Here is a 26062-nt window from a genome sequence, read left to right as displayed (position 1 = left end):
CTTACAGTGGAGAAGGAGACAAAAGACTCCTCCCCCCACTCTGGGTCCTTTGTGTGTGAATGCTTCCCTCCAACTTCCTGAGATACCATCTGTTACCAGTATGAGTGTGAGAGACATGCTAAAATCGAGTGGCACCAAGGTATTATACACTAAAATAATGTGATTAATACATGAATAAAAGAAATTCTTTTGCAAAAGTCATTTACCATGTGCAGATGTTTCATATATTTTTATTCACAGTGTCAACACTGACTGGTTAGTGGCTACTCAAGTGTGCTACAAGTCCACCACATTGTAAGGTGTTAGATTGTGTGGTCTTAGGATCTGGGTTAAGACTCCAGGCTCCTCACACATGTGGGTTGAAATCCTATTGCTGCAATAAGAGTTTAACCAGGGCAGGCAGATGCTATTGTATCCAAAAACATTCAGGCAAGTATTAAACATGTTTTTCTAAAACAGCAAGAGCATCACTGAATGTTCTGGGCTTCTATTTTGTGCTGCACTTTTTCAAGTTTTACTGTCTAGATTTTTGAGATGAGGTCCTCGCTCGTAATGGTAGCATGACCGAGCGGTCTAAGGTGCTGGATTAAGGCTCCAGTCTCTTCGGAGGCGTGGGTTCGAATCCCACTGCTGCCATAGTGTTCTAGCGGCAAAGTTTTGTTTCTTCCATGCCTTACCAATAAATTGTAAGGGCTACAGTGGAAATCAAATCTGTTATAGAACGTCTGTCAAGTCCAAACATGCAGGAAAGTCATCAGGAGCAATTCTTCCAAACCACATTAGTCCGGTGCTGTAAAGTCATTTACAACTTGCATGTTTTTCGTGTCTTTTTGTTCATGGTCTCATCACTGACTGGTTAGTGGACTTTCCCGCATGCCACTCAAGTGTGCTTCAAGTCCAGTCCACTCCCTTGTAATGTGCTTTTGAGCAGAACCTGCAACCGCTGGAGAATTGATTAAGGTGCTGCTATGTTGGTCTCACCAAGGCTGCAGAGTGACAAGAGTATCCTTGATTTCATGACAGTGGAGCAGTCCCATATGGTCTAGCGGTTAGAATGCCTGGTTCTCACCCAGGAGCACGAGCACGACAGTGGCGCACTACCTAACCAGTCCCATATGGTCTAGCGGTTAGGATTCTTGGTTCTCACCCAGGAGCACGACAGTGGCGCATTACCTAACCAGTCCCATATGGTCTAGCGGTTAGAATGCCTGGTTCTCACCCAGGAGCACGAGCACGACAGTGGCGCACTACCTAACCGGTCCCATATGGTCTAGCGGTTAGGATTCTTGGTTCTCACCCAGGAGCACGACAGTGGCGCATTACCTAACCAGTCCCATATGGTCTAGCGGTTAGAATGCCTGGTTCTCACCCAGCAGCACGGCTATGACAGTGGCGCCCTACCTAACCAGTCCCATATGGTCTAGCGGTTAGGTTTCCTGGTTTTCACCCAGGCAGCCCGGGTTCAACTCCCGGTATGGGAACATGTCTTTAATGTGCCCACAAGCCAATGTGTTCTTTGTGTTAATCCCACGATGGATTAAATGGTGCAAAGTTGTTGGCTGAAGGCAAACATCAGGTAAGGCAACAAACCTCTGGCTAAGCACATGGCATAAAACAGGTGATGGTTCAGATCAGGACTATACAGTTTTCAGTGATGAGGATGTACACAAGCAGGCCTGCTAGTTTGAGCAGCTAGTCAAGGTGGCTGTTTATGTGAAAATCAAATGAGCATCTTTGAAACAAGGCAGGGTGCATTAAGGGTACGTCTTTTGCCATCTTACAATGCTGTTCCTTGACTCTCTGTGAATGGTGCTCCTGCCTGTTCATCGGTGGTTATGACAAGTTGCATATCGACGATGATGAAACTGAGCCAAGAGCCCATTGTCAATCAGGGTTGATGAACAGGTTTTAACCAGGACAGGCAGATGTTTTTGTGTCCAAAAAGTATTAAACATGTTTTTCTACAACAGTAAGAGCATCACTGAATGTTCTGGGCTTCTATTTTGTGCTGCACTTTTTCAAGTTTTACTGTCTAGATTTTTGCGATGAGGTCCTCACTCGCAATGGTAGCATGACCGAGCGGTCTAAGGTGCTGGATTTAGGCTCCAGTCTCTTTGGGGGCGTGGGTTCGAATCCCACTGCTGCCATAGTTTTCGGGTTCTTTTCGTGTTCCTTCCATCCCCTACCAATAAATTGTAAGGGCTGCAGTGGAAATCAAATCTGTTACAGAATGTCTGTCAAGTACAATCAAGCAGGAATCTCATCAAGAGCAATTCTTCCAAACCAGGGTGATGTTAAGTGTTGTGGAAGTTTTCCGTTCAATAAAGCCTGCAGACAAGCGGTGAGTGGTAGCTAACATTCTTTAATAATAACAAGAACAGAAACCAAGCTTGGTGAAGGAATGCATCATCGCGGGGCAGACGATGGGCAGAGTCCCTAACTGAGTCTAGCATGGCCTTCAGTTACATACCTCTTACAGGAACTAAAGGCAGTACACAGCTGTTTTCACACCTTTGGTACCCCCCTCCCCCAAAGAAAGTTACACACTCCCTTGCTACCTCTTACAGTGGAGAAGGAGACAAAAGACTCCTCCCCCCACTCTGGGTCCTTTGTGTGTGAATGCTTCCCTCCAACTTCCTGAGATACCATCTGTTACCAGTATGAGTGTGAGAGACATGCTAAAATCGAGTGGCACCAAGGTATTATACACTAAAATAATGTGATTAATACATGAATAAAAGAAATTCTTTTGCAAAAGTCATTTACCATGTGCAGATGTTTCATATATTTTTATTCACAGTGTCAACACTGACTGGTTAGTGGCTACTCAAGTGTGCTACAAGTCCACCACATTGTAAGGTGTTAGATTGTGTGGTCTTAGGATCTGGGTTAAGACTCCAGGCTCCTCACACATGTGGGTTGAAATCCTATTGCTGCAATAAGAGTTTAACCAGGGCAGGCAGATGCTATTGTATCCAAAAACATTCAGGCAAGTATTAAACATGTTTTTCTAAAACAGCAAGAGCATCACTGAATGTTCTGGGCTTCTATTTTGTGCTGCACTTTTTCAAGTTTTACTGTCTAGATTTTTGAGATGAGGTCCTCACTCGTAATTGTAGCATGACCGAGCGGTCTAAGGTGCTGGATTAAGGCTCCAGTCTCTTCGGAGGCGTGGGTTCGAATCCCACTGCTGCCATAGTGTTCTAGCGGCAAAGTTTTGTTTCTTCCATGCCTTACCAATAAATTGTAAGGGCTACAGTGGAAATCAAATCTGTTATAGAACGTCTGTCAAGTGCATGAAAGTCATCAGGAGCAATTCTTCCAAACCACATTAGTCCGGTGCTGTAAAGTCATTTACAACTTGCATGTTTTTCGTGTCTTTTTGTTCATGGTCTCATCACTGACTGGTTAGTGGACTTTCCCGCATGCCACTCAAGTGTGCTTCAAGTCCAGTCCACTCCCTTGTAATGTGCTTTTGAGCAGAACCTGCAACCGCTGGAGAATTGATTAAGGTGCTGCTATGTTGGTCTCACCAAGGCTGCAGAGTGACAAGAGTATCCTTGATTTCATGACAGTGGAGCAGTCCCATATGGTCTAGCGGTTAGAATGCCTGGTTCTCACCCAGGAGCACGAGCACGACAGTGGCGCACTACCTAACCGGTCCCATATGGTCTAGCGGTTAGGATTCTTGGTTCTCACCCAGGAGCACGACAGTGGCGCATTACCTAACCAGTCCCATATGGTCTAGCGGTTAGAATGCCTGGTTCTCACCCAGGAGCACGGCTATGACAGTGGCGCCCTACCTAACCAGTCCCATATGGTCTAGCGGTTAGGATTCCTGGTTTTCACCCAGGCAGCCCGGGTTCAACTCCCGGTATGGGAACATGTCTTTAATGTGCCCACAAGCCAATGTGTTCTTTGTGTTAATCCCACGATGGATTAAATGGTGCAAAGTTGTTGGCTGAAGGCAAACATCAGGTAAGGCAACAAACCTCTGGCTAAGCACATGGCATAAAACAGGTGATGGTTCAGATCAGGACTATACAGTTTTCAGTGATGAGGATGTACACAAGCAGGCCTGCTAGTTTGAGCAGCTAGTCAAGGTGGCTGTTTATGTGAAAATCAAATGAGCATCTTTGAAACAAGGCAGGGTGCATTAAGGGTACGTCTTTTGCCATCTTACAATGCTGTTCCTTGACTCTCTGTGAATGGTGCTCCTGCCTGTTCATCGGTGGTTATGACAAGTTGCATATCGACGATGATGAAACTGAGCCAAGAGCCCATTGTCAATCAGGGTTGATGAACAGGTTTTAACCAGGACAGGCAGATGTTTTTGTGTCCAAAAAGTATTAAACATGTTTTTCTACAACAGTAAGAGCATCACTGAATGTTCTGGGCTTCTATTTTGTGCTGCACTTTTTCAAGTTTTACTGTCTAGATTTTTGCGATGAGGTCCTCACTCGCAATGGTAGCATGACCGAGCGGTCTAAGGTGCTGGATTTAGGCTCCAGTCTCTTTGGGGGCGTGGGTTCGAATCCCACTGCTGCCATAGTCTTCGGGTTCTTTTCGTGTTCCTTCCATCCCCTACCAATAAATTGTAAGGGCTGCAGTGGAAATCAAATCTGTTACAGAATGTCTGTCAAGTACAATCAAGCAGGAATCTCATCAAGAGCAATTCTTCCAAACCAGGGTGATGTTAAGTGTTGTGGAAGTTTTCCGTTCAATAAAGCCTGCAGACAAGCGGTGAGTGGTAGCTAACATTCTTTAATAATAACAAGAACAGAAACCAAGCTTGGTGAAGGAATGCATCATCGCGGGGCAGACGATGGGCAGAGTCCCTAACTGAGTCTAGCATGGCCTTCAGTTACATACCTCTTACAGGAACTAAAGGCAGTACACAGCTGTTTTCACACCTTTGGTACCCCCCTCCCCCAAAGAAAGTTACACACTCCCTTGCTACCTCTTACAGTGGAGAAGGAGACAAAAGACTCCTCCCCCCACTCTGGGTCCTTTGTGTGTGAATGCTTCCCTCCAACTTCCTGAGATACCATCTGTTACCAGTATGAGTGTGAGAGACATGCTAAAATCGAGTGGCACCAAGGTATTATACACTAAAATAATGTGATTAATACATGAATAAAAGAAATTCTTTTGCAAAAGTCATTTACCATGTGCAGATGTTTCATATATTTTTATTCACAGTGTCAACACTGACTGGTTAGTGGCTACTCAAGTGTGCTACAAGTCCACCACATTGTAAGGTGTTAGATTGTGTGGTCTTAGGATCTGGGTTAAGACTCCAGGCTCCTCACACATGTGGGTTGAAATCCTATTGCTGCAATAAGAGTTTAACCAGGGCAGGCAGATGCTATTGTATCCAAAAACATTCAGGCAAGTATTAAACATGTTTTTCTAAAACAGCAAGAGCATCACTGAATGTTCTGGGCTTCTATTTTGTGCTGCACTTTTTCAAGTTTTACTGTCTAGATTTTTGAGATGAGGTCCTCACTCGTAATTGTAGCATGACCGAGCGGTCTAAGGTGCTGGATTAAGGCTCCAGTCTCTTCGGAGGCGTGGGTTCGAATCCCACTGCTGCCATAGTGTTCTAGCGGCAAAGTTTTGTTTCTTCCATGCCTTACCAATAAATTGTAAGGGCTACAGTGGAAATCAAATCTGTTATAGAACGTCTGTCAAGTGCATGAAAGTCATCAGGAGCAATTCTTCCAAACCACATTAGTCCGGTGCTGTAAAGTCATTTACAACTTGCATGTTTTTCGTGTCTTTTTGTTCATGGTCTCATCACTGACTGGTTAGTGGACTTTCCCGCATGCCACTCAAGTGTGCTTCAAGTCCAGTCCACTCCCTTGTAATGTGCTTTTGAGCAGAACCTGCAACCGCTGGAGAATTGATTAAGGTGCTGCTATGTTGGTCTCACCAAGGCTGCAGAGTGACAAGAGTATCCTTGATTTCATGACAGTGGAGCAGTCCCATATGGTCTAGCGGTTAGAATGCCTGGTTCTCACCCAGGAGCACGAGCACGACAGTGGCGCACTACCTAACCAGTCCCATATGGTCTAGCGGTTAGGATTCTTGGTTCTCACCCAGGAGCACGACAGTGGCGCATTACCTAACCAGTCCCATATGGTCTAGCGGTTAGAATGCCTGGTTCTCACCCAGGAGCACGAGCACGACAGTGGCGCACTACCTAACCGGTCCCATATGGTCTAGCGGTTAGGATTCTTGGTTCTCACCCAGGAGCACGACAGTGGCGCATTACCTAACCAGTCCCATATGGTCTAGCGGTTAGAATGCCTGGTTCTCACCCAGGAGCACGGCTATGACAGTGGCGCCCTACCTAACCAGTCCCGTATGGTCTAGCGGTTAGGATTCCTGGTTTTCACCCAGGCAGCCCGGGTTCAACTCCCGGTATGGGAACATGTCTTTAATGTGCCCACAAGCCAATGTGTTCTTTGTGTTAATCCCACGATGGATTAAATGGTGCAAAGTTGTTGGCTGAAGGCAAACATCAGGTAAGGCAACAAACCTCTGGCTAAGCACATGGCATAAAACAGGTGATGGTTCAGATCAGGACTATACAGTTTTCAGTGATGAGGATGTACACAAGCAGGCCTGCTAGTTTGAGCAGCTAGTCAAGGTGGCTGTTTATGTGAAAATCAAATGAGCATCTTTGAAACAAGGCAGGGTGCATTAAGGGTACGTCTTTTGCCATCTTACAATGCTGTTCCTTGACTCTCTGTGAATGGTGCTCCTGCCTGTTCATCGGTGGTTATGACAAGTTGCATATCGACGATGATGAAACTGAGCCAAGAGCCCATTGTCAATCAGGGTTGATGAACAGGTTTTAACCAGGACAGGCAGATGTTTTTGTGTCCAAAAAGTATTAAACATGTTTTTCTACAACAGTAAGAGCATCACTGAATGTTCTGGGCTTCTATTTTGTGCTGCACTTTTTCAAGTTTTACTGTCTAGATTTTTGCGATGAGGTCCTCACTCGCAATGGTAGCATGACCGAGCGGTCTAAGGTGCTGGATTTAGGCTCCAGTCTCTTTGGGGGCGTGGGTTCGAATCCCACTGCTGCCATAGTCTTCGGGTTCTTTTCGTGTTCCTTCCATCCCCTACCAATAAATTGTAAGGGCTGCAGTGGAAATCAAATCTGTTACAGAATGTCTGTCAAGTACAATCAAGCAGGAATCTCATCAAGAGCAATTCTTCCAAACCAGGGTGATGTTAAGTGTTGTGGAAGTTTTCCGTTCAATAAAGCCTGCAGACAAGCGGTGAGTGGTAGCTAACATTCTTTAATAATAACAAGAACAGAAACCAAGCTTGGTGAAGGAATGCATCATCGCGGGGCAGACGATGGGCAGAGTCCCTAACTGAGTCTAGCATGGCCTTCAGTTACATACCTCTTACAGGAACTAAAGGCAGTACACAGCTGTTTTCACACCTTTGGTACCCCCCTCCCCCAAAGAAAGTTACACACTCCCTTGCTACCTCTTACAGTGGAGAAGGAGACAAAAGACTCCTCCCCCCACTCTGGGTCCTTTGTGTGTGAATGCTTCCCTCCAACTTCCTGAGATACCATCTGTTACCAGTATGAGTGTGAGAGACATGCTAAAATCGAGTGGCACCAAGGTATTATACACTAAAATAATGTGATTAATACATGAATAAAAGAAATTCTTTTGCAAAAGTCATTTACCATGTGCAGATGTTTCATATATTTTTATTCACAGTGTCAACACTGACTGGTTAGTGGCTACTCAAGTGTGCTACAAGTCCACCACATTGTAAGGTGTTAGATTGTGTGGTCTTAGGATCTGGGTTAAGACTCCAGGCTCCTCACACATGTGGGTTGAAATCCTATTGCTGCAATAAGAGTTTAACCAGGGCAGGCAGATGCTATTGTATCCAAAAACATTCAGGCAAGTATTAAACATGTTTTTCTAAAACAGCAAGAGCATCACTGAATGTTCTGGGCTTCTATTTTGTGCTGCACTTTTTCAAGTTTTACTGTCTAGATTTTTGAGATGAGGTCCTCGCTCGTAATGGTAGCATGACCGAGCGGTCTAAGGTGCTGGATTAAGGCTCCAGTCTCTTCGGAGGCGTGGGTTCGAATCCCACTGCTGCCATAGTGTTCTAGCGGCAAAGTTTTGTTTCTTCCATGCCTTACCAATAAATTGTAAGGGCTACAGTGGAAATCAAATCTGTTATAGAACGTCTGTCAAGTCCAAACATGCAGGAAAGTCATCAGGAGCAATTCTTCCAAACCACATTAGTCCGGTGCTGTAAAGTCATTTACAACTTGCATGTTTTTCGTGTCTTTTTGTTCATGGTCTCATCACTGACTGGTTAGTGGACTTTCCCGCATGCCACTCAAGTGTGCTTCAAGTCCAGTCCACTCCCTTGTAATGTGCTTTTGAGCAGAACCTGCAACCGCTGGAGAATTGATTAAGGTGCTGCTATGTTGGTCTCACCAAGGCTGCAGAGTGACAAGAGTATCCTTGATTTCATGACAGTGGAGCAGTCCCATATGGTCTAGCGGTTAGAATGCCTGGTTCTCACCCAGGAGCACGAGCACGACAGTGGCGCACTACCTAACCAGTCCCATATGGTCTAGCGGTTAGGATTCTTGGTTCTCACCCAGGAGCACGACAGTGGCGCATTACCTAACCAGTCCCATATGGTCTAGCGGTTAGAATGCCTGGTTCTCACCCAGGAGCACGAGCACGACAGTGGCGCACTACCTAACCGGTCCCATATGGTCTAGCGGTTAGGATTCTTGGTTCTCACCCAGGAGCACGACAGTGGCGCATTACCTAACCAGTCCCATATGGTCTAGCGGTTAGAATGCCTGGTTCTCACCCAGGAGCACGGCTATGACAGTGGCGCCCTACCTAACCAGTCCCATATGGTCTAGCGGTTAGGATTCCTGGTTTTCACCCAGGCAGCCCGGGTTCAACTCCCGGTATGGGAACATGTCTTTAATGTGCCCACAAGCCAATGTGTTCTTTGTGTTAATCCCACGATGGATTAAATGGTGCAAAGTTGTTGGCTGAAGGCAAACATCAGGTAAGGCAACAAACCTCTGGCTAAGCACATGGCATAAAACAGGTGATGGTTCAGATCAGGACTATACAGTTTTCAGTGATGAGGATGTACACAAGCAGGCCTGCTAGTTTGAGCAGCTAGTCAAGGTGGCTGTTTATGTGAAAATCAAATGAGCATCTTTGAAACAAGGCAGGGTGCATTAAGGGTACGTCTTTTGCCATCTTACAATGCTGTTCCTTGACTCTCTGTGAATGGTGCTCCTGCCTGTTCATCGGTGGTTATGACAAGTTGCATATCGACGATGATGAAACTGAGCCAAGAGCCCATTGTCAATCAGGGTTGATGAACAGGTTTTAACCAGGACAGGCAGATGTTTTTGTGTCCAAAAAGTATTAAACATGTTTTTCTACAACAGTAAGAGCATCACTGAATGTTCTGGGCTTCTATTTTGTGCTGCACTTTTTCAAGTTTTACTGTCTAGATTTTTGCGATGAGGTCCTCACTCGCAATGGTAGCATGACCGAGCGGTCTAAGGTGCTGGATTTAGGCTCCAGTCTCTTTGGGGGCGTGGGTTCGAATCCCACTGCTGCCATAGTCTTCGGGTTCTTTTCGTGTTCCTTCCATCCCCTACCAATAAATTGTAAGGGCTGCAGTGGAAATCAAATCTGTTACAGAATGTCTGTCAAGTACAATCAAGCAGGAATCTCATCAAGAGCAATTCTTCCAAACCAGGGTGATGTTAAGTGTTGTGGAAGTTTTCCGTTCAATAAAGCCTGCAGACAAGCGGTGAGTGGTAGCTAACATTCTTTAATAATAACAAGAACAGAAACCAAGCTTGGTGAAGGAATGCATCATCGCGGGGCAGACGATGGGCAGAGTCCCTAACTGAGTCTAGCATGGCCTTCAGTTACATACCTCTTACAGGAACTAAAGGCAGTACACAGCTGTTTTCACACCTTTGGTACCCCCCTCCCCCAAAGAAAGTTACACACTCCCTTGCTACCTCTTACAGTGGAGAAGGAGACAAAAGACTCCTCCCCCCACTCTGGGTCCTTTGTGTGTGAATGCTTCCCTCCAACTTCCTGAGATACCATCTGTTACCAGTATGAGTGTGAGAGACATGCTAAAATCGAGTGGCACCAAGGTATTATACACTAAAATAATGTGATTAATACATGAATAAAAGAAATTCTTTTGCAAAAGTCATTTACCATGTGCAGATGTTTCATATATTTTTATTCACAGTGTCAACACTGACTGGTTAGTGGCTACTCAAGTGTGCTACAAGTCCACCACATTGTAAGGTGTTAGATTGTGTGGTCTTAGGATCTGGGTTAAGACTCCAGGCTCCTCACACATGTGGGTTGAAATCCTATTGCTGCAATAAGAGTTTAACCAGGGCAGGCAGATGCTATTGTATCCAAAAACATTCAGGCAAGTATTAAACATGTTTTTCTAAAACAGCAAGAGCATCACTGAATGTTCTGGGCTTCTATTTTGTGCTGCACTTTTTCAAGTTTTACTGTCTAGATTTTTGAGATGAGGTCCTCACTCGTAATTGTAGCATGACCGAGCGGTCTAAGGTGCTGGATTAAGGCTCCAGTCTCTTCGGAGGCGTGGGTTCGAATCCCACTGCTGCCATAGTGTTCTAGCGGCAAAGTTTTGTTTCTTCCATGCCTTACCAATAAATTGTAAGGGCTACAGTGGAAATCAAATCTGTTATAGAACGTCTGTCAAGTGCATGAAAGTCATCAGGAGCAATTCTTCCAAACCACATTAGTCCGGTGCTGTAAAGTCATTTACAACTTGCATGTTTTTCGTGTCTTTTTGTTCATGGTCTCATCACTGACTGGTTAGTGGACTTTCCCGCATGCCACTCAAGTGTGCTTCAAGTCCAGTCCACTCCCTTGTAATGTGCTTTTGAGCAGAACCTGCAACCGCTGGAGAATTGATTAAGGTGCTGCTATGTTGGTCTCACCAAGGCTGCAGAGTGACAAGAGTATCCTTGATTTCATGACAGTGGAGCAGTCCCATATGGTCTAGCGGTTAGAATGCCTGGTTCTCACCCAGGAGCACGAGCACGACAGTGGCGCACTACCTAACCGGTCCCATATGGTCTAGCGGTTAGGATTCTTGGTTCTCACCCAGGAGCACGACAGTGGCGCATTACCTAACCAGTCCCATATGGTCTAGCGGTTAGAATGCCTGGTTCTCACCCAGGAGCACGGCTATGACAGTGGCGCCCTACCTAACCAGTCCCATATGGTCTAGCGGTTAGGATTCCTGGTTTTCACCCAGGCGGCCCGGGTTCAACTCCCGGTATGGGAACATGTCTTTAATGTGCCCACAAGCCAATGTGTTCTTTGTGTTAATCCCACGATGGATTAAATGGTGCAAAGTTGTTGGCTGAAGGCAAACATCAGGTAAGGCAACAAACCTCTGGCTAAGCACATGGCATAAAACAGGTGATGGTTCAGATCAGGACTATACAGTTTTCAGTGATGAGGATGTACACAAGCAGGCCTGCTAGTTTGAGCAGCGAGTCAAGGTGGCTGTTTATGTGAAAATCAAATGAGCATCTTTGAAACAAGGCAGGGTGCATTAAGGGTACGTCTTTTGCCATCTTACAATGCTGTTCCTTGACTCTCTGTGAATGGTGCTCCTGCCTGTTCATCGGTGGTTATGACAAGTTGCATATCGACGATGATGAAACTGAGCCAAGAGCCCATTGTTAATCAGGGTTGATGAACAGGTTTTAACCAGGACAGGCAGATGTTTTTGTGTCCAAAAAGTATTAAACATGTTTTTCTACAACAGTAAGAGCATCACTGAATGTTCTGGGCTTCTATTTTGTGCTGCACTTTTTCAAGTTTTACTGTCTAGATTTTTGCGATGAGGTCCTCACTCGCAATGGTAGCATGACCGAGCAGTCTAAGGTGCTGGATTTAGGCTCCAGTCTCTTTGGGGGCGTGGGTTCGAATCCCACTGCTGCCATAGTCTTCGGGTTCTTTTCGTGTTCCTTCCATCCCCTACCAATAAATTGTAAGGGCTGCAGTGGAAATCAAATCTGTTACAGAATGTCTGTCAAGTACAATCAAGCAGGAATCTCATCAAGAGCAATTCTTCCAAACCAGGGTGATGTTAAGTGTTGTGGAAGTTTTCCGTTCAATAAAGCCTGCAGACAAGCGGTGAGTGGTAGCTAACATTCTTTAATAATAACAAGAACAGAAACCAAGCTTGGTGAAGGAATGCATCATCGCGGGGCAGACGATGGGCAGAGTCCCTAACTGAGTCTAGCATGGCCTTCAGTTACATACCTCTTACAGGAACTAAAGGCAGTACACAGCTGTTTTCACACCTTTGGTACCCCCCTCCCCCAAAGAAAGTTACACACTCCCTTGCTACCTCTTACAGTGGAGAAGGAGACAAAAGACTCCTCCCCCCACTCTGGGTCCTTTGTGTGTGAATGCTTCCCTCCAACTTCCTGAGATACCATCTGTTACCAGTATGAGTGTGAGAGACATGCTAAAATCGAGTGGCACCAAGGTATTATACACTAAAATAATGTGATTAATACATGAATAAAAGAAATTCTTTTGCAAAAGTCATTTACCATGTGCAGATGTTTCATATATTTTTATTCACAGTGTCAACACTGACTGGTTAGTGGCTACTCAAGTGTGCTACAAGTCCACCACATTGTAAGGTGTTAGATTGTGTGGTCTTAGGATCTGGGTTAAGACTCCAGGCTCCTCACACATGTGGGTTGAAATCCTATTGCTGCAATAAGAGTTTAACCAGGGCAGGCAGATGCTATTGTATCCAAAAACATTCAGGCAAGTATTAAACATGTTTTTCTAAAACAGCAAGAGCATCACTGAATGTTCTGGGCTTCTATTTTGTGCTGCACTTTTTCAAGTTTTACTGTCTAGATTTTTGAGATGAGGTCCTCACTCGTAATGGTAGCATGACCGAGCGGTCTAAGGTGCTGGATTAAGGCTCCAGTCTCTTCGGAGGCGTGGGTTCGAATCCCACTGCTGCCATAGTGTTCTAGCGGCAAAGTTTTGTTTCTTCCATGCCTTACCAATAAATTGTAAGGGCTACAGTGGAAATCAAATCTGTTATAGAACGTCTGTCAAGTGCATGAAAGTCATCAGGAGCAATTCTTCCAAACCACATTAGTCCGGTGCTGTAAAGTCATTTACAACTTGCATGTTTTTCGTGTCTTTTTGTTCATGGTCTCATCACTGACTGGTTAGTGGACTTTCCCGCATGCCACTCAAGTGTGCTTCAAGTCCAGTCCACTCCCTTGTAATGTGCTTTTGAGCAGAACCTGCAACCGCTGGAGAATTGATTAAGGTGCTGCTATGTTGGTCTCACCAAGGCTGCAGAGTGACAAGAGTATCCTTGATTTCATGACAGTGGAGCAGTCCCATATGGTCTAGCGGTTAGAATGCCTGGTTCTCACCCAGGAGCACGAGCACGACAGTGGCGCACTACCTAACCGGTCCCATATGGTCTAGCGGTTAGGATTCTTGGTTCTCACCCAGGAGCACGGCAGTGGCGCATTACCTAACCAGTCCCATATGGTCTAGCGGTTAGAATGCCTGGTTCTCACCCAGGAGCACGGCTATGACAGTGGCGCCCTACCTAACCAGTCCCATATGGTCTAGCGGTTAGGATTCCTGGTTTTCACCCAGGCAGCCCGGGTTCAACTCCCGGTATAGGAACATGTCTTTAATGTGCCCACAAGCCAATGTGTTCTTTGTGTTAATCCCACGATGGATTAAATGGTGCAAAGTTGTTGGCTGAAGGCAAACATCAGGTAAGGCAACAAACCTCTGGCTAAGCACATGGCATAAAACAGGTGATGGTTCAGATCAGGACTATACAGTTTTCAGTGATGAGGATGTACACAAGCAGGCCTGCTAGTTTGAGCAGCTAGTCAAGGTGGCTGTTTATGTGAAAATCAAATGAGCATCTTTGAAACAAGGCAGGGTGCATTAAGGGTACGTCTTTTGCCATCTTACAATGCTGTTCCTTGACTCTCTGTGAATGGTGCTCCTGCCTGTTCATCGGTGGTTATGACAAGTTGCATATTGACGATGATGAAACTGAGCCAAGAGCCCATTGTTAATCAGGGTTGATGAACAGGTTTTAACCAGGACAGGCAGATGTTTTTGTGTCCAAAAAGTATTAAACATGTTTTTCTACAACAGTAAGAGCATCACTGAATGTTCTGGGCTTCTATTTTGTGCTGCACTTTTTCAAGTTTTACTGTCTAGATTTTTGCGATGAGGTCCTCACTCGCAATGGTAGCATGACCGAGCGGTCTAAGGTGCTGGATTTAGGCTCCAGTCTCTTCGGGGGCGTGGGTTCGAATCCCACTGCTGCCATAGTCTTCGGGTTCTTTTCGTGTTTCTTCCATCCCCTACCAATAAATTGTAAGGGCTGCAGTGGAAATCAAATCTGTTACAGAATGTCTGTCAAGTACAATCAAGCAGGAATCTCATCAAGAGCAATTCTTCCAAACCAGGGTGATGTTAAGTGTTGTGGAAGTTTTCCGTTCAATAAAGCCTGCAGACAAGCGGTGAGTGGTAGCTAACATTCTTTAATAATAACAAGAACAGAAACCAAGCTTGGTGAAGGAATGCATCATCGCGGGGCAGACGATGGGCAGAGTCCCTAACTGAGTCTAGCATGGCCTTCAGTTACATACCTCTTACAGGAACTAAAGGCAGTACACAGCTGTTTTCACACCTTTGGTACCCCCCTCCCCCAAAGAAAGTTACACACTCCCTTGCTACCTCTTACAGTGGAGAAGGAGACAAAAGACTCCTCCCCCCACTCTGGGTCCTTTGTGTGTGAATGCTTCCCTCCAACTTCCTGAGATACCATCTGTTACCAGTATGAGTGTGAGAGACATGCTAAAATCGAGTGGCACCAAGGTATTATACACTAAAATAATGTGATTAATACATGAATAAAAGAAATTCTTTTGCAAAAGTCATTTACCATGTGCAGATGTTTCATATATTTTTATTCACAGTGTCAACACTGACTGGTTAGTGGCTACTCAAGTGTGCTACAAGTCCACCACATTGTAAGGTGTTAGATTGTGTGGTCTTAGGATCTGGGTTAAGACTCCAGGCTCCTCACACATGTGGGTTGAAATCCTATTGCTGCAATAAGAGTTTAACCAGGGCAGGCAGATGCTATTGTATCCAAAAACATTCAGGCAAGTATTAAACATGTTTTTCTAAAACAGCAAGAGCATCACTGAATGTTCTGGGCTTCTATTTTGTGCTGCACTTTTTCAAGTTTTACTGTCTAGATTTTTGAGATGAGGTCCTCGCTCGTAATGGTAGCATGACCGAGCGGTCTAAGGTGCTGGATTAAGGCTCCAGTCTCTTCGGAGGCGTGGGTTCGAATCCCACTGCTGCCATAGTGTTCTAGCGGCAAAGTTTTGTTTCTTCCATGCCTTACCAATAAATTGTAAGGGCTACAGTGGAAATCAAATCTGTTATAGAACGTCTGTCAAGTCCAAACATGCAGGAAAGTCATCAGGAGCAATTCTTCCAAACCACATTAGTCCGGTGCTGTAAAGTCATTTACAACTTGCATGTTTTTCGTGTCTTTTTGTTCATGGTCTCATCACTGACTGGTTAGTGGACTTTCCCGCATGCCACTCAAGTGTGCTTCAAGTCCAGTCCACTCCCTTGTAATGTGCTTTTGAGCAGAACCTGCAACCGCTGGAGAATTGATTAAGGTGCTGCTATGTTGGTCTCACCAAGGCTGCAGAGTGACAAGAGTATCCTTGATTTCATGACAGTGGAGCAGTCCCATATGGTCTAGCGGTTAGAATGCCTGGTTCTCACCCAGGAGCACGAGCACGACAGTGGCGCACTACCTAACCAGTCCCATATGGTCTAGCGGTTAGGATTCTTGGTTCTCACCCAGGAGCACGACAGTGGCGCATTACCTAACCAGTCCCATATGGTCTAGCGGTTAGAATGCCTGGTTCTCACCCAGGAGCACGAGCACGACAGTGGCGCACTACCTAACCGGTCCCATATGGTCTAGCGGTTAGGATTCTTGGTTCTCACCCAGGAGCACGACAGTGGCGCATTACCTAACCAGTCCCATATGGTCTAGCGGTTAGAATGCCTGGTTCTCACCCAGGAGCACGGCTATGACAGTGGCGCCCTACCTAACCAGTCCCATATGGTCTAGCGGTTAGGATTCCTGGTTTTCACCCAGGCAGCCCGGGTTCAACTCCCGGTATGGGAACATGTCTTTAATGTGCCCACAAGCCAATGTGTTCTTTGTGTTAATCCCACGATGGATTAAATGGTGCAAAGTTGTTGGCTGAAGGCAAACATCAGGTAAGGCAACAAACCTCTGGCTAAGCACATGGCATAAAACAGGTGATGGTTCAGATCAGGACTATACAGTTTTCAGTGATGAGGATGTACACAAGCAGGCCTGCTAGTTTGAGCAGCTAGTCAAGGTGGCTGTTTATGTGAAAATCAAATGAGCATCTTTGAAACAAGGCAGGGTGCATTAAGGGTACGTCTTTTGCCATCTTACAATGCTGTTCCTTGACTCTCTGTGAATGGTGCTCCTGCCTGTTCATCGGTGGTTATGACAAGTTGCATATCGACGATGATGAAACTGAGCCAAGAGCCCATTGTCAATCAGGGTTGATGAACAGGTTTTAACCAGGACAGGCAGATGTTTTTGTGTCCAAAAAGTATTAAACATGTTTTTCTACAACAGTAAGAGCATCACTGAATGTTCTGGGCTTCTATTTTGTGCTGCACTTTTTCAAGTTTTACTGTCTAGATTTTTGCGATGAGGTCCTCACTCGCAATGGTAGCATGACCGAGCGGTCTAAGGTGCTGGATTTAGGCTCCAGTCTCTTTGGGGGCGTGGGTTCGAATCCCACTGCTGCCATAGTCTTCGGGTTCTTTTCGTGTTCCTTCCATCCCCTACCAATAAATTGTAAGGGCTGCAGTGGAAATCAAATCTGTTACAGAATGTCTGTCAAGTACAATCAAGCAGGAATCTCATCAAGAGCAATTCTTCCAAACCAGGGTGATGTTAAGTGTTGTGGAAGTTTTCCGTTCAATAAAGCCTGCAGACAAGCGGTGAGTGGTAGCTAACATTCTTTAATAATAACAAGAACAGAAACCAAGCTTGGTGAAGGAATGCATCATCGCGGGGCAGACGATGGGCAGAGTCCCTAACTGAGTCTAGCATGGCCTTCAGTTACATACCTCTTACAGGAACTAAAGGCAGTACACAGCTGTTTTCACACCTTTGGTACCCCCCTCCCCCAAAGAAAGTTACACACTCCCTTGCTACCTCTTACAGTGGAGAAGGAGACAAAAGACTCCTCCCCCCACTCTGGGTCCTTTGTGTGTGAATGCTTCCCTCCAACTTCCTGAGATACCATCTGTTACCAGTATGAGTGTGAGAGACATGCTAAAATCGAGTGGCACCAAGGTATTATACACTAAAATAATGTGATTAATACATGAATAAAAGAAATTCTTTTGCAAAAGTCATTTACCATGTGCAGATGTTTCATATATTTTTATTCACAGTGTCAACACTGACTGGTTAGTGGCTACTCAAGTGTGCTACAAGTCCACCACATTGTAAGGTGTTAGATTGTGTGGTCTTAGGATCTGGGTTAAGACTCCAGGCTCCTCACACATGTGGGTTGAAATCCTATTGCTGCAATAAGAGTTTAACCAGGGCAGGCAGATGCTATTGTATCCAAAAACATTCAGGCAAGTATTAAACATGTTTTTCTAAAACAGCAAGAGCATCACTGAATGTTCTGGGCTTCTATTTTGTGCTGCACTTTTTCAAGTTTTACTGTCTAGATTTTTGAGATGAGGTCCTCGCTCGTAATGGTAGCATGACCGAGCGGTCTAAGGTGCTGGATTAAGGCTCCAGTCTCTTCGGAGGCGTGGGTTCGAATCCCACTGCTGCCATAGTGTTCTAGCGGCAAAGTTTTGTTTCTTCCATGCCTTACCAATAAATTGTAAGGGCTACAGTGGAAATCAAATCTGTTATAGAACGTCTGTCAAGTCCAAACATGCAGGAAAGTCATCAGGAGCAATTCTTCCAAACCACATTAGTCCGGTGCTGTAAAGTCATTTACAACTTGCATGTTTTTCGTGTCTTTTTGTTCATGGTCTCATCACTGACTGGTTAGTGGACTTTCCCGCATGCCACTCAAGTGTGCTTCAAGTCCAGTCCACTCCCTTGTAATGTGCTTTTGAGCAGAACCTGCAACCGCTGGAGAATTGATTAAGGTGCTGCTATGTTGGTCTCACCAAGGCTGCAGAGTGACAAGAGTATCCTTGATTTCATGACAGTGGAGCAGTCCCATATGGTCTAGCGGTTAGAATGCCTGGTTCTCACCCAGGAGCACGAGCACGACAGTGGCGCACTACCTAACCAGTCCCATATGGTCTAGCGGTTAGGATTCTTGGTTCTCACCCAGGAGCACGACAGTGGCGCATTACCTAACCAGTCCCATATGGTCTAGCGGTTAGAATGCCTGGTTCTCACCCAGGAGCACGAGCACGACAGTGGCGCACTACCTAACCGGTCCCATATGGTCTAGCGGTTAGGATTCTTGGTTCTCACCCAGGAGCACGACAGTGGCGCATTACCTAACCAGTCCCATATGGTCTAGCGGTTAGAATGCCTGGTTCTCACCCAGGAGCACGGCTATGACAGTGGCGCCCTACCTAACCAGTCCCATATGGTCTAGCGGTTAGGATTCCTGGTTTTCACCCAGGCAGCCCGGGTTCAACTCCCGGTATGGGAACATGTCTTTAATGTGCCCACAAGCCAATGTGTTCTTTGTGTTAATCCCACGATGGATTAAATGGTGCAAAGTTGTTGGCTGAAGGCAAACATCAGGTAAGGCAACAAACCTCTGGCTAAGCACATGGCATAAAACAGGTGATGGTTCAGATCAGGACTATACAGTTTTCAGTGATGAGGATGTACACAAGCAGGCCTGCTAGTTTGAGCAGCTAGTCAAGGTGGCTGTTTATGTGAAAATCAAATGAGCATCTTTGAAACAAGGCAGGGTGCATTAAGGGTACGTCTTTTGCCATCTTACAATGCTGTTCCTTGACTCTCTGTGAATGGTGCTCCTGCCTGTTCATCGGTGGTTATGACAAGTTGCATATCGACGATGATGAAACTGAGCCAAGAGCCCATTGTCAATCAGGGTTGATGAACAGGTTTTAACCAGGACAGGCAGATGTTTTTGTGTCCAAAAAGTATTAAACATGTTTTTCTACAACAGTAAGAGCATCACTGAATGTTCTGGGCTTCTATTTTGTGCTGCACTTTTTCAAGTTTTACTGTCTAGATTTTTGCGATGAGGTCCTCACTCGCAATGGTAGCATGACCGAGCGGTCTAAGGTGCTGGATTTAGGCTCCAGTCTCTTTGGGGGCGTGGGTTCGAATCCCACTGCTGCCATAGTCTTCGGGTTCTTTTCGTGTTCCTTCCATCCCCTACCAATAAATTGTAAGGGCTGCAGTGGAAATCAAATCTGTTACAGAATGTCTGTCAAGTACAATCAAGCAGGAATCTCATCAAGAGCAATTCTTCCAAACCAGGGTGATGTTAAGTGTTGTGGAAGTTTTCCGTTCAATAAAGCCTGCAGACAAGCGGTGAGTGGTAGCTAACATTCTTTAATAATAACAAGAACAGAAACCAAGCTTGGTGAAGGAATGCATCATCGCGGGGCAGACGATGGGCAGAGTCCCTAACTGAGTCTAGCATGGCCTTCAGTTACATACCTCTTACAGGAACTAAAGGCAGTACACAGCTGTTTTCACACCTTTGGTACCCCCCTCCCCCAAAGAAAGTTACACACTCCCTTGCTACCTCTTACAGTGGAGAAGGAGACAAAAGACTCCTCCCCCCACTCTGGGTCCTTTGTGTGTGAATGCTTCCCTCCAACTTCCTGAGATACCATCTGTTACCAGTATGAGTGTGAGAGACATGCTAAAATCGAGTGGCACCAAGGTATTATACACTAAAATAATGTGATTAATACATGAATAAAAGAAATTCTTTTGCAAAAGTCATTTACCATGTGCAGATGTTTCATATATTTTTATTCACAGTGTCAACACTGACTGGTTAGTGGCTACTCAAGTGTGCTACAAGTCCACCACATTGTAAGGTGTTAGATTGTGTGGTCTTAGGATCTGGGTTAAGACTCCAGGCTCCTCACACATGTGGGTTGAAATCCTATTGCTGCAATAAGAGTTTAACCAGGGCAGGCAGATGCTATTGTATCCAAAAACATTCAGGCAAGTATTAAACATGTTTTTCTAAAACAGCAAGAGCATCACTGAATGTTCTGGGCTTCTATTTTGTGCTGCACTTTTTCAAGTTTTACTGTCTAGATTTTTGAGATGAGGTCCTCGCTCGTAATGGTAGCATGACCGAGCGGTCTAAGGTGCTGGATTAAGGCTCCAGTCTCTTCGGAGGCGTGGGTTCGAATCCCACTGCTGCCATAGTGTTCTAGCGGCAAAGTTTTGTTTCTTCCATGCCTTACCAATAAATTGTAAGGGCTACAGTGGAAATCAAATCTGTTATAGAACGTCTGTCAAGTCCAAACATGCAGGAAAGTCATCAGGAGCAATTCTTCCAAACCACATTAGTCCGGTGCTGTAAAGTCATTTACAACTTGCATGTTTTTCGTGTCTTTTTGTTCATGGTCTCATCACTGACTGGTTAGTGGACTTTCCCGCATGCCACTCAAGTGTGCTTCAAGTCCAGTCCACTCCCTTGTAATGTGCTTTTGAGCAGAACCTGCAACCGCTGGAGAATTGATTAAGGTGCTGCTATGTTGGTCTCACCAAGGCTGCAGAGTGACAAGAGTATCCTTGATTTCATGACAGTGGAGCAGTCCCATATGGTCTAGCGGTTAGAATGCCTGGTTCTCACCCAGGAGCACGAGCACGACAGTGGCGCACTACCTAACCAGTCCCATATGGTCTAGCGGTTAGGATTCTTGGTTCTCACCCAGGAGCACGACAGTGGCGCATTACCTAACCAGTCCCATATGGTCTAGCGGTTAGAATGCCTGGTTCTCACCCAGGAGCACGAGCACGACAGTGGCGCACTACCTAACCGGTCCCATATGGTCTAGCGGTTAGGATTCTTGGTTCTCACCCAGGAGCACGACAGTGGCGCATTACCTAACCAGTCCCATATGGTCTAGCGGTTAGAATGCCTGGTTCTCACCCAGGAGCACGGCTATGACAGTGGCGCCCTACCTAACCAGTCCCATATGGTCTAGCGGTTAGGATTCCTGGTTTTCACCCAGGCAGCCCGGGTTCAACTCCCGGTATGGGAACATGTCTTTAATGTGCCCACAAGCCAATGTGTTCTTTGTGTTAATCCCACGATGGATTAAATGGTGCAAAGTTGTTGGCTGAAGGCAAACATCAGGTAAGGCAACAAACCTCTGGCTAAGCACATGGCATAAAACAGGTGATGGTTCAGATCAGGACTATACAGTTTTCAGTGATGAGGATGTACACAAGCAGGCCTGCTAGTTTGAGCAGCTAGTCAAGGTGGCTGTTTATGTGAAAATCAAATGAGCATCTTTGAAACAAGGCAGGGTGCATTAAGGGTACGTCTTTTGCCATCTTACAATGCTGTTCCTTGACTCTCTGTGAATGGTGCTCCTGCCTGTTCATCGGTGGTTATGACAAGTTGCATATCGACGATGATGAAACTGAGCCAAGAGCCCATTGTCAATCAGGGTTGATGAACAGGTTTTAACCAGGACAGGCAGATGTTTTTGTGTCCAAAAAGTATTAAACATGTTTTTCTACAACAGTAAGAGCATCACTGAATGTTCTGGGCTTCTATTTTGTGCTGCACTTTTTCAAGTTTTACTGTCTAGATTTTTGCGATGAGGTCCTCACTCGCAATGGTAGCATGACCGAGCGGTCTAAGGTGCTGGATTTAGGCTCCAGTCTCTTTGGGGGCGTGGGTTCGAATCCCACTGCTGCCATAGTCTTCGGGTTCTTTTCGTGTTCCTTCCATCCCCTACCAATAAATTGTAAGGGCTGCAGTGGAAATCAAATCTGTTACAGAATGTCTGTCAAGTACAATCAAGCAGGAATCTCATCAAGAGCAATTCTTCCAAACCAGGGTGATGTTAAGTGTTGTGGAAGTTTTCCGTTCAATAAAGCCTGCAGACAAGCGGTGAGTGGTAGCTAACATTCTTTAATAATAACAAGAACAGAAACCAAGCTTGGTGAAGGAATGCATCATCGCGGGGCAGACGATGGGCAGAGTCCCTAACTGAGTCTAGCATGGCCTTCAGTTACATACCTCTTACAGGAACTAAAGGCAGTACACAGCTGTTTTCACACCTTTGGTACCCCCCTCCCCCAAAGAAAGTTACACACTCCCTTGCTACCTCTTACAGTGGAGAAGGAGACAAAAGACTCCTCCCCCCACTCTGGGTCCTTTGTGTGTGAATGCTTCCCTCCAACTTCCTGAGATACCATCTGTTACCAGTATGAGTGTGAGAGACATGCTAAAATCGAGTGGCACCAAGGTATTATACACTAAAATAATGTGATTAATACATGAATAAAAGAAATTCTTTTGCAAAAGTCATTTACCATGTGCAGATGTTTCATATATTTTTATTCACAGTGTCAACACTGACTGGTTAGTGGCTACTCAAGTGTGCTACAAGTCCACCACATTGTAAGGTGTTAGATTGTGTGGTCTTAGGATCTGGGTTAAGACTCCAGGCTCCTCACACATGTGGGTTGAAATCCTATTGCTGCAATAAGAGTTTAACCAGGGCAGGCAGATGCTATTGTATCCAAAAACATTCAGGCAAGTATTAAACATGTTTTTCTAAAACAGCAAGAGCATCACTGAATGTTCTGGGCTTCTATTTTGTGCTGCACTTTTTCAAGTTTTACTGTCTAGATTTTTGAGATGAGGTCCTCACTCGTAATTGTAGCATGACCGAGCGGTCTAAGGTGCTGGATTAAGGCTCCAGTCTCTTCGGAGGCGTGGGTTCGAATCCCACTGCTGCCATAGTGTTCTAGCGGCAAAGTTTTGTTTCTTCCATGCCTTACCAATAAATTGTAAGGGCTACAGTGGAAATCAAATCTGTTATAGAACGTCTGTCAAGTGCATGAAAGTCATCAGGAGCAATTCTTCCAAACCACATTAGTCCGGTGCTGTAAAGTCATTTACAACTTGCATGTTTTTCGTGTCTTTTTGTTCATGGTCTCATCACTGACTGGTTAGTGGACTTTCCCGCATGCCACTCAAGTGTGCTTCAAGTCCAGTCCACTCCCTTGTAATGTGCTTTTGAGCAGAACCTGCAACCGCTGGAGAATTGATTAAGGTGCTGCTATGTTGGTCTCACCAAGGCTGCAGAGTGACAAGAGTATCCTTGATTTCATGACAGTGGAGCAGTCCCATATGGTCTAGCGGTTAGAATGCCTGGTTCTCACCCAGGAGCACGAGCACGACAGTGGCGCACTACCTAACCGGTCCCATATGGTCTAGCGGTTAGGATTCTTGGTTCTCACCCAGGAGCACGACAGTGGCGCATTACCTAACCAGTCCCATATGGTCTAGCGGTTAGAATGCCTGGTTCTCACCCAGGAGCACGGCTATGACAGTGGCGCACTACCTAACCAGTCCCATATGGTCTAGCGGTTAGGATTCCTGGTTTTCACCCAGGCGGCCCGGGTTCAACTCCCGGTATGGGAACATGTCTTTAATGTGCCCACAAGCCAATGTGTTCTTTGTGTTAATCCCACGATGGATTAAATGGTGCAAAGTTGTTGGCTGAAGGCAAACATCAGGTAAGGCAACAAACCTCTGGCTAAGCACATGGCATAAAACAGGTGATGGTTCAGATCAGGACTATACAGTTTTCAGTGATGAGGATGTACACAAGCAGGCCTGCTAGTTTGAGCAGCGAGTCAAGGTGGCTGTTTATGTGAAAATCAAATGAGCATCTTTGAAACAAGGCAGGGTGCATTAAGGGTACGTCTTTTGCCATCTTACAATGCTGTTCCTTGACTCTCTGTGAATGGTGCTCCTGCCTGTTCATCGGTGGTTATGACAAGTTGCATATCGACGATGATGAAACTGAGCCAAGAGCCCATTGTTAATCAGGGTTGATGAACAGGTTTTAACCAGGACAGGCAGATGTTTTTGTGTCCAAAAAGTATTAAACATGTTTTTCTACAACAGTAAGAGCATCACTGAATGTTCTGGGCTTCTATTTTGTGCTGCACTTTTTCAAGTTTTACTGTCTAGATTTTTGCGATGAGGTCTTCACTCGCAATGGTAGCATGACCGAGCAGTCTAAAGTGCTGGATTTAGGCTCCAGTCTCTTTGGGGGCGTGGGTTCGAATCCCACTGCTGCCATAGTCTTCGGGTTCTTTTCGTGTTCCTTCCATCCCCTACCAATAAATTGTAAGGGCTGCAGTGGAAATCAAATCTGTTACAGAATGTCTGTCAAGTACAATCAAGCAGGAATCTCATCAAGAGCAATTCTTCCAAACCAGGGTGATGTTAAGTGTTGTGGAAGTTTTCCGTTCAATAAAGCCTGCAGACAAGCGGTGAGTGGTAGCTAACATTCTTTAATAATAACAAGAACAGAAACCAAGCTTGGTGAAGGAATGCATCATCGCGGGGCAGACGATGGGCAGAGTCCCTAACTGAGTCTAGCATGGCCTTCAGTTACATACCTCTTACAGGAACTAAAGGCAGTACACAGCTGTTTTCACACCTTTGGTACCCCCCTCCCCCAAAGAAAGTTACACACTCCCTTGCTACCTCTTACAGTGGAGAAGGAGACAAAAGACTCCTCCCCCCACTCTGGGTCCTTTGTGTGTGAATGCTTCCCTCCAACTTCCTGAGATACCATCTGTTACCAGTATGAGTGTGAGAGACATGCTAAAATCGAGTGGCACCAAGGTATTATACACTAAAATAATGTGATTAATACATGAATAAAAGAAATTCTTTTGCAAAAGTCATTTACCATGTGCAGATGTTTCATATATTTTTATTCACAGTGTCAACACTGACTGGTTAGTGGCTACTCAAGTGTGCTACAAGTCCACCACATTGTAAGGTGTTAGATTGTGTGGTCTTAGGATCTGGGTTAAGACTCCAGGCTCCTCACACATGTGGGTTGAAATCCTATTGCTGCAATAAGAGTTTAACCAGGGCAGGCAGATGCTATTGTATCCAAAAACATTCAGGCAAGTATTAAACATGTTTTTCTAAAACAGCAAGAGCATCACTGAATGTTCTGGGCTTCTATTTTGTGCTGCACTTTTTCAAGTTTTACTGTCTAGATTTTTGAGATGAGGTCCTCACTCGTAATGGTAGCATGACCGAGCGGTCTAAGGTGCTGGATTAAGGCTCCAGTCTCTTCGGAGGCGTGGGTTCGAATCCCACTGCTGCCATAGTGTTCTAGCGGCAAAGTTTTGTTTCTTCCATGCCTTACCAATAAATTGTAAGGGCTACAGTGGAAATCAAATCTGTTATAGAACGTCTGTCAAGTGCATGAAAGTCATCAGGAGCAATTCTTCCAAACCACATTAGTCCGGTGCTGTAAAGTCATTTACAACTTGCATGTTTTTCGTGTCTTTTTGTTCATGGTCTCATCACTGACTGGTTAGTGGACTTTCCCGCATGCCACTCAAGTGTGCTTCAAGTCCAGTCCACTCCCTTGTAATGTGCTTTTGAGCAGAACCTGCAACCGCTGGAGAATTGATTAAGGTGCTGCTATGTTGGTCTCACCAAGGCTGCAGAGTGACAAGAGTATCCTTGATTTCATGACAGTGGAGCAGTCCCATATGGTCTAGCGGTTAGAATGCCTGGTTCTCACCCAGGAGCACGAGCACGACAGTGGCGCACTACCTAACCGGT

At 45.5% G+C, this 26062-nt stretch overlaps 30 non-coding genes across 30 annotated transcripts; all 30 read left to right on the top strand.

The window, feature by feature from the left end:
- The first annotated feature begins 554 nt into the window (after positions 1-554).
- trnal-aag (transfer RNA leucine (anticodon AAG)) lies at positions 555-636 on the top strand. The gene has a single exon. It is a non-coding gene; the product is annotated as a tRNA-Leu (tRNA).
- Positions 637-2065: 1429 nt separating this feature from the next.
- On the top strand, positions 2066-2147 carry trnal-uag (transfer RNA leucine (anticodon UAG)). The gene has a single exon. It is a non-coding gene; the product is annotated as a tRNA-Leu (tRNA).
- A 967-nt stretch (positions 2148-3114) lies between these two features.
- Positions 3115-3196, top strand: trnal-aag (transfer RNA leucine (anticodon AAG)). The gene has a single exon. It is a non-coding gene; the product is annotated as a tRNA-Leu (tRNA).
- Positions 3197-3811: 615 nt separating this feature from the next.
- On the top strand, positions 3812-3883 carry trnae-uuc (transfer RNA glutamic acid (anticodon UUC)). The gene has a single exon. It is a non-coding gene; the product is annotated as a tRNA-Glu (tRNA).
- A 584-nt stretch (positions 3884-4467) lies between these two features.
- trnal-uag (transfer RNA leucine (anticodon UAG)) lies at positions 4468-4549 on the top strand. Its single transcript has one exon. It is a non-coding gene; the product is annotated as a tRNA-Leu (tRNA).
- Positions 4550-5516: 967 nt separating this feature from the next.
- Positions 5517-5598, top strand: trnal-aag (transfer RNA leucine (anticodon AAG)). The gene has a single exon. It is a non-coding gene; the product is annotated as a tRNA-Leu (tRNA).
- A 765-nt stretch (positions 5599-6363) lies between these two features.
- Positions 6364-6435, top strand: trnae-uuc (transfer RNA glutamic acid (anticodon UUC)). Its single transcript has one exon. It is a non-coding gene; the product is annotated as a tRNA-Glu (tRNA).
- A 584-nt stretch (positions 6436-7019) lies between these two features.
- trnal-uag (transfer RNA leucine (anticodon UAG)) lies at positions 7020-7101 on the top strand. Its single transcript has one exon. It is a non-coding gene; the product is annotated as a tRNA-Leu (tRNA).
- Positions 7102-8068: 967 nt separating this feature from the next.
- On the top strand, positions 8069-8150 carry trnal-aag (transfer RNA leucine (anticodon AAG)). Its single transcript has one exon. It is a non-coding gene; the product is annotated as a tRNA-Leu (tRNA).
- A 773-nt stretch (positions 8151-8923) lies between these two features.
- On the top strand, positions 8924-8995 carry trnae-uuc (transfer RNA glutamic acid (anticodon UUC)). The gene has a single exon. It is a non-coding gene; the product is annotated as a tRNA-Glu (tRNA).
- A 584-nt stretch (positions 8996-9579) lies between these two features.
- On the top strand, positions 9580-9661 carry trnal-uag (transfer RNA leucine (anticodon UAG)). Its single transcript has one exon. It is a non-coding gene; the product is annotated as a tRNA-Leu (tRNA).
- A 967-nt stretch (positions 9662-10628) lies between these two features.
- On the top strand, positions 10629-10710 carry trnal-aag (transfer RNA leucine (anticodon AAG)). Its single transcript has one exon. It is a non-coding gene; the product is annotated as a tRNA-Leu (tRNA).
- Positions 10711-11325: 615 nt separating this feature from the next.
- On the top strand, positions 11326-11397 carry trnae-uuc (transfer RNA glutamic acid (anticodon UUC)). The gene has a single exon. It is a non-coding gene; the product is annotated as a tRNA-Glu (tRNA).
- A 584-nt stretch (positions 11398-11981) lies between these two features.
- On the top strand, positions 11982-12063 carry trnal-uag (transfer RNA leucine (anticodon UAG)). The gene has a single exon. It is a non-coding gene; the product is annotated as a tRNA-Leu (tRNA).
- Positions 12064-13030: 967 nt separating this feature from the next.
- Positions 13031-13112, top strand: trnal-aag (transfer RNA leucine (anticodon AAG)). The gene has a single exon. It is a non-coding gene; the product is annotated as a tRNA-Leu (tRNA).
- A 615-nt stretch (positions 13113-13727) lies between these two features.
- Positions 13728-13799, top strand: trnae-uuc (transfer RNA glutamic acid (anticodon UUC)). Its single transcript has one exon. It is a non-coding gene; the product is annotated as a tRNA-Glu (tRNA).
- A 584-nt stretch (positions 13800-14383) lies between these two features.
- On the top strand, positions 14384-14465 carry trnal-uag (transfer RNA leucine (anticodon UAG)). The gene has a single exon. It is a non-coding gene; the product is annotated as a tRNA-Leu (tRNA).
- Positions 14466-15432: 967 nt separating this feature from the next.
- On the top strand, positions 15433-15514 carry trnal-aag (transfer RNA leucine (anticodon AAG)). The gene has a single exon. It is a non-coding gene; the product is annotated as a tRNA-Leu (tRNA).
- Positions 15515-16287: 773 nt separating this feature from the next.
- trnae-uuc (transfer RNA glutamic acid (anticodon UUC)) lies at positions 16288-16359 on the top strand. Its single transcript has one exon. It is a non-coding gene; the product is annotated as a tRNA-Glu (tRNA).
- A 584-nt stretch (positions 16360-16943) lies between these two features.
- Positions 16944-17025, top strand: trnal-uag (transfer RNA leucine (anticodon UAG)). Its single transcript has one exon. It is a non-coding gene; the product is annotated as a tRNA-Leu (tRNA).
- Positions 17026-17992: 967 nt separating this feature from the next.
- Positions 17993-18074, top strand: trnal-aag (transfer RNA leucine (anticodon AAG)). The gene has a single exon. It is a non-coding gene; the product is annotated as a tRNA-Leu (tRNA).
- Positions 18075-18847: 773 nt separating this feature from the next.
- On the top strand, positions 18848-18919 carry trnae-uuc (transfer RNA glutamic acid (anticodon UUC)). Its single transcript has one exon. It is a non-coding gene; the product is annotated as a tRNA-Glu (tRNA).
- A 584-nt stretch (positions 18920-19503) lies between these two features.
- On the top strand, positions 19504-19585 carry trnal-uag (transfer RNA leucine (anticodon UAG)). The gene has a single exon. It is a non-coding gene; the product is annotated as a tRNA-Leu (tRNA).
- Positions 19586-20552: 967 nt separating this feature from the next.
- On the top strand, positions 20553-20634 carry trnal-aag (transfer RNA leucine (anticodon AAG)). Its single transcript has one exon. It is a non-coding gene; the product is annotated as a tRNA-Leu (tRNA).
- Positions 20635-21407: 773 nt separating this feature from the next.
- Positions 21408-21479, top strand: trnae-uuc (transfer RNA glutamic acid (anticodon UUC)). The gene has a single exon. It is a non-coding gene; the product is annotated as a tRNA-Glu (tRNA).
- A 584-nt stretch (positions 21480-22063) lies between these two features.
- trnal-uag (transfer RNA leucine (anticodon UAG)) lies at positions 22064-22145 on the top strand. The gene has a single exon. It is a non-coding gene; the product is annotated as a tRNA-Leu (tRNA).
- A 967-nt stretch (positions 22146-23112) lies between these two features.
- trnal-aag (transfer RNA leucine (anticodon AAG)) lies at positions 23113-23194 on the top strand. Its single transcript has one exon. It is a non-coding gene; the product is annotated as a tRNA-Leu (tRNA).
- A 615-nt stretch (positions 23195-23809) lies between these two features.
- Positions 23810-23881, top strand: trnae-uuc (transfer RNA glutamic acid (anticodon UUC)). The gene has a single exon. It is a non-coding gene; the product is annotated as a tRNA-Glu (tRNA).
- A 584-nt stretch (positions 23882-24465) lies between these two features.
- trnal-uag (transfer RNA leucine (anticodon UAG)) lies at positions 24466-24547 on the top strand. The gene has a single exon. It is a non-coding gene; the product is annotated as a tRNA-Leu (tRNA).
- Positions 24548-25514: 967 nt separating this feature from the next.
- Positions 25515-25596, top strand: trnal-aag (transfer RNA leucine (anticodon AAG)). The gene has a single exon. It is a non-coding gene; the product is annotated as a tRNA-Leu (tRNA).
- Positions 25597-26062: the final 466 nt, after the last annotated feature.

Source organism: Neolamprologus brichardi, chromosome 3, assembly GCF_056152115.1.
Source record: "Neolamprologus brichardi isolate AB-2024 chromosome 3, ASM5615211v1, whole genome shotgun sequence".
Taxonomy (NCBI): Eukaryota; Metazoa; Chordata; class Actinopteri; order Cichliformes; family Cichlidae; genus Neolamprologus; species Neolamprologus brichardi.
The sequence above is the reverse complement of the archived record's forward strand: the minus strand, read 5'-3'. Positions and strand labels throughout refer to the sequence as shown.